General features: G+C 47.0%; 1 long non-coding RNA gene across 1 annotated transcript in view; it reads right to left on the bottom strand.

The window, feature by feature from the left end:
* The window catches only part of LOC137204791 (uncharacterized), a 105,007-nt gene extending 95,869 nt beyond the window's left edge, over nucleotides 1–9,138 (bottom strand). Inside the window, exon 1 of the long non-coding RNA XR_010933835.1 lies at nucleotides 8,791–9,138. This is a non-coding gene — a long non-coding RNA (uncharacterized lncRNA). The remainder of the gene's footprint in view (nucleotides 1–8,790) is intronic.
* Nucleotides 9,139–9,468: the final 330 nt, after the last annotated feature.

The following is a 9,468-nucleotide window of genomic DNA, read 5'->3' on the forward strand; positions in this document are numbered from 1 at the left end:
AAGTCGAATGGGACCACAGAGTGTGCGACGGGGGCTTGGAGCCTGCTTTACATATGGTCCCTCTTCCTGTCATGTTGCTGCTTCCCTGGGACAGGCTCTTGGCTGCCTGCAGCCCCCGCCTTGGTCCAGCAACCGCTGTCTTCCTCTGGCCTCCGGTGGGGCTGGGTGCAGGTTCAAGGACAGTTACAGGCAACCCCAGGTGCTGAGCTGGGTGTGGGACTGGAAGCCCCATCACGGTGAAGGTTTGCCCTCGCTCAGTGAGTATCCCTTTGACCAAGGGAGTGCTACCTTAAACAGCAAATAAAAATAAATAAGCACAATAAAAATAAAAGGCACCACGACTGGTTGAGAAAGAGACCTCAGGAAAAAAAAGGGAAAAGATATTTCCTTGCTTGGTGAACAAGAAGCCCTGCCAATTATGAGGCTGGCCCTGCAGGGATTTGAAGGAGGTGCAGGGTTTTACACCCTCCCATCGGGTGTGTAGCGCTGTGAGCGCCCCCATCCTAACAGGCAGGACGGGAGAGCTGGTCAGGGGGCTAGGACCTCCGGAGGCTGTGGTAGGACCAGGACTCTCCCAGCTCTGGTTAGTGGCAGCTCATCCGCTTTTTGACGCTTTCAGGCTTCTTGACCAGGCCTCTCCCGCACCCGCAACACCCTCCTGAAACTGGTTACGCAGCAGAAGGGGAGCTTATGTTTCTGTTCCTCAAACTGAGTGTGGGGAAATGCAAACATGTCTCTGCAGAGTTTTCCCAGAAAAGCTGAATCCCAAGAGAATCCCCAATACTATAACAGCAGAGTGAAAAAAATCAACGCAACGTTTGCTGTCCGGTTTCTAGATCTATCATATTTTCCACAGATTTTCTATGACATATTTATATAAACTATAACTTAGTACTAAATCAGAACATCTAACTGCTGTTTTAATGAACAGGCGCTGCTGTTGTGGTCGCTGCTTCCGAGCTGTGACTGCTCAGCCCTCTGGAGCAGAACGGTAAACCCTGCAGGAAGGTGGCTCTGGTTCCTCTTTAAGTCTGAGTAGGTAAATATTTGTGTTCAATCTGACGCAGCTTCTCCCCAGGGAAGTGAAGCTGGGTGGCTGAGTTTGCGTCTCTTAGGAGGGCGCTATCATGAACTCTGGCTTGTTTCTCCTTCTTAAGAAAACAGTGGCTCTGGACAGTCCCAGTTGCAGTGGCGTACACTCACTGCCCGAGTGAAAAGTGCCATTATCCCGGCGTAGGAGCTTTTAATTGCACACAGTCTCTCCCAAAGAAATCAAAAGCAAGCTGTTTTCCTTCTCCGTGTTACCAAATTGGTTCCTCTTACAAAACATATTACCTAATGTCTACTAAACAGCCCTGACAAAGATGTCCAAAGAAGGTCACAAAGCCAGGGTGGCACCTGGGTCCCCTGTGTTTGGTTCAGAAAACCTGGGTTCTAACCCTTGCCCTGTTATTTACACCGAGTTGTGGAGAGGAAAAGATGACATATGAGAGCCTGGCACGGTCTGCGACAGAGGAGGTAACTAATAATTGTTTGTTATGAAAGGGTATTAAAATCACTTTTGTGTACTTTAAAAATCTCACTTCAGTTCTTATTATCGACCAGAATGGAAGAAGTGTTACTTTATAATTTGAACAATATAGTATTTAGGATGAGAATTTATTCACTTTAATTTACTTGCATGTGGAATTGTGGGTTATTAGGTGCCTGGTTTGCCATTCTCTGTACAGATGTCACAGGCAAGACAATGGAGAGTGGAACTTCCCACCGGTAAGTTCCCGTCTGCTGGGTGTCTGACAGCCTCCCTCTCCAGAAGCCACGTGACTGTGGGTTCTCTTTGGCTCCCAGCGGGGCTCAGCCAGGAAGCTCCGGGCCCCCTCACCAGCTGTACCTCGTGCCCTGTCACTCAGCAGCAAGGAGAGGGTGTGTAAACCCAGTGTAAACTGCCACCAGGCACCAGGGAAATCACAAAATGGAACCAGAAAGTGAACGTATCTTTTTTTGGAAAAGCCGTTAGGGATTCCAGGTCTTAAGTGTTTTAGGTACTAGAGGGATATATATAATCAAAGTATCCAAGTTAAAATAGCCAAGATATGGAAGCAACCTAAGTGTCCATCAACAGATGAATATATATATATATATACATACATATGTATACACAAATATACATACACAAATATACATATATATACACACATATATACATATACACACACACACACACAATGGAATACCATTCAGCCATAAAAAAAATGAAATTTTGCCACTAGCAGCAACATGGATGGACTTGGAGGGCATTATGCTTAGTGAAACAAGTCAGACAGAGAAAGACAAATACTGTATGCTATCACTTACATGTGGAATCTTAAAAAATACAACAAACTAGTGAATATAACAAAAAGAAGCAGACTCACAGACACAGAGAACAAACTAGTGGTTACCAGTGGGGAGAGGGAAGGAGGGGCAAGATCGGGGTAAGGAATTAAGAAGTGCAAACTATTAGGTTTAAAATAAGCTTCAAGGATATACTGTACAACACAGGGAATATAGCCAATATTTTACAATAACTATAAATGGAATAGAACCTTTAAAAATTGTGAATCACTATGCTGTACATTTGAAACATATAATACTGTAAATCAACTATACCTCAATCAAAAAAGAAAAAAGAATCAGAAAAAGTAGTATCCAAGTAAAGAAAGCTTTCCATAACAAATTAATTTTAATAATATATAGTAAACATTCCATGTTAAGTCAGAAATCTATTAATTTATAGTAGGTTGAACAAGATTCAGCTGTTTCTGACCTAAAAAATAGTAGATTCTTAGGATTCTATGACTCTAACACTCACACACTTTTACCATATAACAATTTGTTTTGCTAATCCTGTGTATCAGCTGAACCCAGAAGGTATCCATGATTTTAGTATAATTTTAGTATTAATTATATTCTTGGACAGGAAGCATGCCATTGAGTTTTGGGCTACACTACAAACGTCTAGTACTTTTTGCTCAGAGGAGGCATTCAAGTCACACTAGTCATTGATTAACTGAAATGGTTTACAATTTGAAATCCTCATCTGGAATAAGTGGTTAACTCCCTATTGTATCCAGAATACTGTCTATAATTTGGCCAGAACCTCACTGCCCCGCCTTGCCAAATAAGGGATATTTAGAGAACTGGAAAGTTCTAAGTCCTTAACATTCTGAAGTGTTCCCAGAGTGATGATTACTGAGCTAAGATCCATCTGATTTGAGGCTACACATAACAAAAGTACTTCCACTTGATTTGGCTACTGATTAAAGAGCCAGGAAAAATAACACCCGTATCAGAGAATCATTGCCTCATCAGCCAGAAAAAGCATCCACCATTTTTAGGATGTTAGCCAGTAAGGGCCTTTCATTGGTGTCAGAGGCTCCGGACCCAAAGCAATCCTTGTGTTTTCTGTCTCTGATACTTGCTTTTAGGGACAGTAAAGCTTCAACTCTTCCATGCATAAGTGCATGTACTGGTTATCCTAAATATTGGGCTGATGTTATCAGCAAGGTCGAAAGACAAACTGACAGATTTAGCTTCAATTGCTGCTCTGCACTAACCACCCGCTTACACAAAGATGAATGACTGTGATGCGCCATCTGGAAACATGAATGTTCAGTTATTATTTGTGTTGGGAGGCCCTTGATAAAAGCGTCAATATTTTCCAGAGAGAACAAGTGTTCCTGCCTGCCAGCTACAGGGAACACGGTCCTCTTCACTCTTTGCTTTCTGTGGCTTGACTTCACCAAATGTCTGACCGTGGCTCTCTGTACAGCTGAGAAAATGCGGGAGGCAAAGGAGGCTGAGAGAGCTTATAAAAGATTGGTCACAGATAGAGAAAAGGCTCAACACCTTCATCCTGTAATGGAGCCGCCTGCATGCTTCCCAGCCACTGGGCATTCTGAGGTCAGAAACAGAGATTATTTAACAAGAGGGACATTCCAATCAATGTCTTTTTCTGTCAGCAGAAAAGTAGTATATGGGTCTTTTAAAGAAGAATATGCACACGGAGAAAAATAATTTTCATTATACTAGACTCTATTACTTATACTGTACTAATATTGATAGAACGTAACTGTCTGACCCCAGAAAATAAGCGCTCTTTGCTTCAATCTCTTTATCCCTAAAATGGGGATACAATAGTACCAACTTCAGAGGTGACTGCGAAGACTGAATGAGCTAATGTATGTAAAGTGCTTAGAAAAGGGATCAGTGAACTATGATCCATGGACCAAATCCAGCCAGCTGCCTGTTTTTGTTTTATTTTTTTCCATGAGCTAAGCATGTTTTCTACATTTTTTAAAATGATCGCATTGGAAAATGTTATATAAGTACATACATAATATCCTCAATTTTGCCTGTTGGCCCATAAAGCCTAAAATATTTACTAGCTGACCTTTTAAAAAAAAGTGTTTGCTGACCCCTGGCATAGAACAGTGCCTGGCACGTGGTGAGTGCTTTCAGAATACAAGCTATTATTCACAGTGTTATTTACTACGCTATGTTATGTTATACCAAACTATACTCTCATGCTCTGTGAATTAATTGCCGAAGCCGAGGAGAAAGACCCAAGTCTCAGTGGAATACTTCATACAGCCCGATTTGTGGTCTCATAAGAGCCCCAGTTCTCAATCCTCTTAAAGGTGCTTTGACTGTAGTACAGCTCAAGGAGGGTCATTCAAGATTCACACCCAGATTCCAGAGGCAAGATTCTGCCACCCTTACAGATCAACTATTTATTCAAAACTTGGCCAATGGTCCCTGTGACCTTTGTAGCCTACCAGGAAACAATTCTCCGGAGCTCACAGCTGGACAAGGCAGTATTTAAGTTTCACTCCTAAGGATAAAGGGCACAGGCCTCCTTTGGTTCTTTTACCTGAGGCATTTAAGTTTAGAGAATGTTTTTAAACTAATTTTGGCCAATTCACGATTTTAAAGTTTCATCACGGAAGTCAATTTCTAACTTTCATTCTGCTAGTCAACAGACTACTATTTTCACTTATAGAAAGCCACTTCTGATGTGCATTTGCAAACTTATAAAGCACTGGTTGTTGATCAGGATACAGAACTTTGGATTATGGGCTTCTGGATTGGAACACCTGTGTGTCATCCGATCTAGATTAGCATCTGGGTTACGGTTTAGCTTAAGTAATTCTCTGTGTCACACTGCATATGCTGAACTGTTTAAACTAAATTATAGATGTTGAAAATCGCCTGTTGAGAAAACACATGCTCTATGTGCTTTGTGTCTAAGCTTGCAGGCTTCTAGAGTTCTGCTAATTTCCATGTACAACTCCTACATTTATCAATTCACAATGGTATTTATGTTTTATCTAAAAAAGAAAGCATGAAAACATCTAATAATCTTTTGGAAAGTTGGCTGATGATTCTGCATTTAAAAATGAACAGTTATTAAAGGGCGCCACACAAACTTGGGGCACAAGAGTATATTTTAAAGAACATACTATGATCTTCCCTGAAGAGGATCTGTTATTATTTCCAAGTATATTTTATCTTCCAACGTGTGTGTGTGTGTGTGTGCGTGTGTGTAGGAGGCGGGTGGCTGTTAAAGGGGAGAGTGGTTGGAGGGAAAAAGACAGTAGAGAAAGATCTATTCAAGAAGTGAGACAGTTAAAATTCCCTGAGCCAGAAAGGAACATTGCAGGAAAAGGAGGAGGGTGGATAGCAGGGGTATTTCATTGATGTAGAAACTGGTGAATATTTTTTAATAAACTGGAATGTTTTAGACCAGATATATGCATATATTAGAGATGAAGATATAAGATACTAAGGATAGCATAGTGTGTAGACCTTCATCTGTAGTCAGATTTTCATACATATCTTCATTATGCCTCATCCAGATTATAAGCTCCTGAGACCAAGAACCCTGCCTTATACTCCTTTTTCCTTCACAGCCTCTACACCGGTGTTTTTCCTTCACAGCCTCTAGGTCTAGACGCTCAGCTCTCATTGCTGTTGGCAGCTTTCATATCGACTCTACACAAAGATGGTTCACGTGAATTGGGTTGTAACTCTCAGAGCTCTCTCTCTTTTTTAGGCAAAAAATCATCTGGTTTTATTCAGAAGCTACTGGTCCCATGATGGAAAGGCATATATGGTACAAAATTAAAGTGGTTTGTCTCACTACTCAATACAAATCATTAAGTCTCTACAATTCGTTACAGAGTCCTTGGATTTTTCTGCATTCCCATTTCAGGTGTAGCAAATCACTATCATGCTCAAATCACAATCACTCTTTATATGTGACCCCTTCGCATTTACAGTACTGCACACACACAGAAAACGTTCCAACACAACCAGCGTCAGCCGCCTGTGGAGGGCACGAGGGGCTTTTCTGAAAGATGCTAGTAGGTACAACTGAGTCACTGACCTGGGCATAAAATACAGGCTGCACTTCTGGTCCCTGGAGGTGAGGCACGACAGACAGACATGTGGCTACCATCTCGGGGGCTGCCTGTCTGACCCCAGGAGTTGACTGCACCTGAGATACAGGCCCACAGGCAGGCCTTGGGCAAGCAGGGCTAATCTTAGCCTGGAAAATCAATACCCACCATCTTCTCATCTCTTTCACACACAGGGGACTTTAAGCCAAGAGGAGAATGTGGGGATCTAAACACAGGCCAAGCCTTTTCAACTCTTCAACGGTCCCCTTCACAGCTCAGTTCTCTCCCTAAACACACAAGGCCCTGCATGCGGGCCCCGGCCGCACCCACTGGCCACGTATTCTCACTCTCCTGTTCCCTCTGGCCAGGCCTAGGCACCCAGGATGGCTGCCCCCCAATGTCTGCCACAGTCCACTGGTGGGGGGGGGCAGGTGGTGACCATCGATGTGTAGAGTGGGAGGCAGAGGCCCAGGGGGGTTCCTCCCCCCACCAGGTCCCTGAGAGGTCCAGGGTTTCTCCCGTGGCATCTCCAGCCACAGCTCGCACAGCCGCGGCTGCCTCCCCTGGCCCGGATTGACGCGGCTCAGCCTTTCTTGCTGTCCTACTAAACCCCAGAGCCTGGGACCCTCTAGGAAGGGCGCTGCGGATCCCAGTGCTGATACTTTATTTAAAATTTGGTCTGTTTATCAGTAAGGCAGAAGAGAAGGCAGATGAAATGGAGCCTCCGGCTCCTGTCCTCACTGTCAAGCCAGCACCTTGGGCCCCAGAAACGCTGGGTCATGGGGACTCCCTGGGCATATCGCTCTAGCGACCACGTTTACTGCACGTCACAGATTTTCCAGTCCCGAGTTCACATTAATCTGCCCCCCAAAGTAAGAGCGAAAATGGTAGCCTGGAGCAGGGCAGGCTTCCTTCAGACACGAACCACTCACCACCCAGAAGGTGGAGGGCTCCCTTGAGCTGCCCAGGAAGACAATGGACGACAACAGATGGGCACGGTGAGGGCCCTGCAATGCTCCTGGCTTGATCCATCGACCCTAACTGGGTGTGCAGGACGTAGAACAAGAAGGCTGGAGGGTCAGGCCAGCAAACCACGGCCCCGCTGCAAGGATCCAGCATCAACCCCCTCTTCCGTAGGCTGCCTCACCTGCCCTACGGAACACAGTGGGGTCACGGCGAACAGACATCCCAGGATACACTGCATTCCCGGCGCGAAGCTCAGGGTGGGCATGCCCAGGGTGGGCAGACGAGCCTCTCCCAGCACAGGGCGGGCTTCCCTGTGGACCTCGTGGCTGCACTACCAGCTCACCAGGACACCAATGGGACAAACGGCTCCTTTTCTCCAACACGCTGCCCGGACAGAGGCCCCAAAGACGCTTCCTTCTAAGAAAACCCCAGGCAAGCTGAGGGCTATGGTCCTTGAGAGCAGGGATGGGAGGTCTCCTCCTAGGAGGAGGGGCTATTTTCCAACACAATGAGCGTGAACACCTGGCCCCGGCAGAAACAGCTGAGAGCTCTGAACTGAGCTGGCCGGGGCAACTCTGGCCAGCTGCTCGGGAGCCCCGGGGTGCTTCAGTACAGGGCCGAAGTTATACAAAATCATTCAAGGCTCTTTCCTTGATCCTGTGAGCTCCCGCTAATAAGAACCCGTTCGAGTCAATAATTCCATTATATTCTATTCCATTTTAATTAAATGAAACGATAAAAGATAGTGAGACGCTTCTCATCTCCCAAGTGACCTTCCCAAGACGGGTCTATGGAAGGTTGCTGCTGCCGTGTTACAGGACAGACGGTCTCCAACAAGCACTTAGCTTCATAACTAAGGATCACAAACACCCAAACAACCTTACGTTTCCAGTTTCTTCTGTCCCAGGAGCACAACTTTCTGCCCAAGGGCAGGTCATCTAAGGCTGTGGGCACGAAAGCTGCTTTCCCATCAAGAGGGACGTGCTGGCATCTACATCGATGGACCGAACTTCTGGCGGCCAGCCAGCCAAAGATCTCTAACTGAATACAGATTCTGAAAGGAGGACTTCGGCGCTGGGAAGGGGGTAGAGTAGACAAGCAGAGCTCGGTAATCGACAGCACTTAACTCAGGGACACAGGCCCAGCAGGTGTTTCCAAAAACGCCAGCCTCCTTCCCCAAGACCGTAAGGAATACAAATGAGCGCGCTGCCCCCGGCTGGGCGGGGTCCCCATAAACCTGAGGCCGTCCCCCCCAGGTCTGAGCTACCCCCTCACGGCAAGGAGCCAGGCTTCTCTCTGGCAGGCCCTCTCTCTCGGAGGGCAAATCATCAGCCCCAGGCTCCCTCACGTCTGGCCGAGACCGGAGGAACTGAAAGACACCTACCTTCCCAGGCCAAGGGTGCTGCGCGGGCGAGGACAGGACGCTGAAGGCAGCTGTCACGGCTGGGGGTGTGGGTACTCGTACCAGGCGCTCACCCCGTTGTTCACCGAGGGCCGTCCTGAGCCAGCCTTCCGCGGGCTGCTGGCACCAGCAAATGCTCGCGAGAGTTCCGGTTCAATTAATAAAACCTGCGAGCCTCGCCTTCGCCGGGGGCTCTTTGCTCCCTGCGCTGGGGGAGAGGGCGCGGCCTGGCCGGCGCAAGTGTGAACCATGCCGTCCCATTACATCCCGGCACGGGTACCACGCGGAGGGCGGAGAGGCAACTAATCACCTGGCAAACAGCTGACTCTTAGGAAGCTGGGCCCGAGGCAGCGGAACAGGCGATCAGCACGTGTAACTGATGGAAGGGAATTAACCCTCGGCTCCCCCACCCCCACCCCCCAGGGGGACCTTCTAAGCGTGCAGCGCGGGTCAGCGCGGCGTTCTGCTTCCCCTGCCGGGCTGCAGGCCCCACACAAGGCAGGGAACCTGGCACTACTTCTGCAGATGGTGGGCTTCAGAGCCTAGAGAGCCAGAGATTTTTTCAACCAAAGCTTTCTGGATGTGGTTTTGAAGGGTCTAAACATTGAGAACGAAAGAAAGCAGCAAAGGGCGCTGCGTGCAAATCCAGCCCCGGGGCTC

Source organism: Pseudorca crassidens, chromosome 13, assembly GCF_039906515.1.
Source record: "Pseudorca crassidens isolate mPseCra1 chromosome 13, mPseCra1.hap1, whole genome shotgun sequence".
Classification (NCBI taxonomy): Eukaryota; Metazoa; Chordata; class Mammalia; order Artiodactyla; family Delphinidae; genus Pseudorca; species Pseudorca crassidens.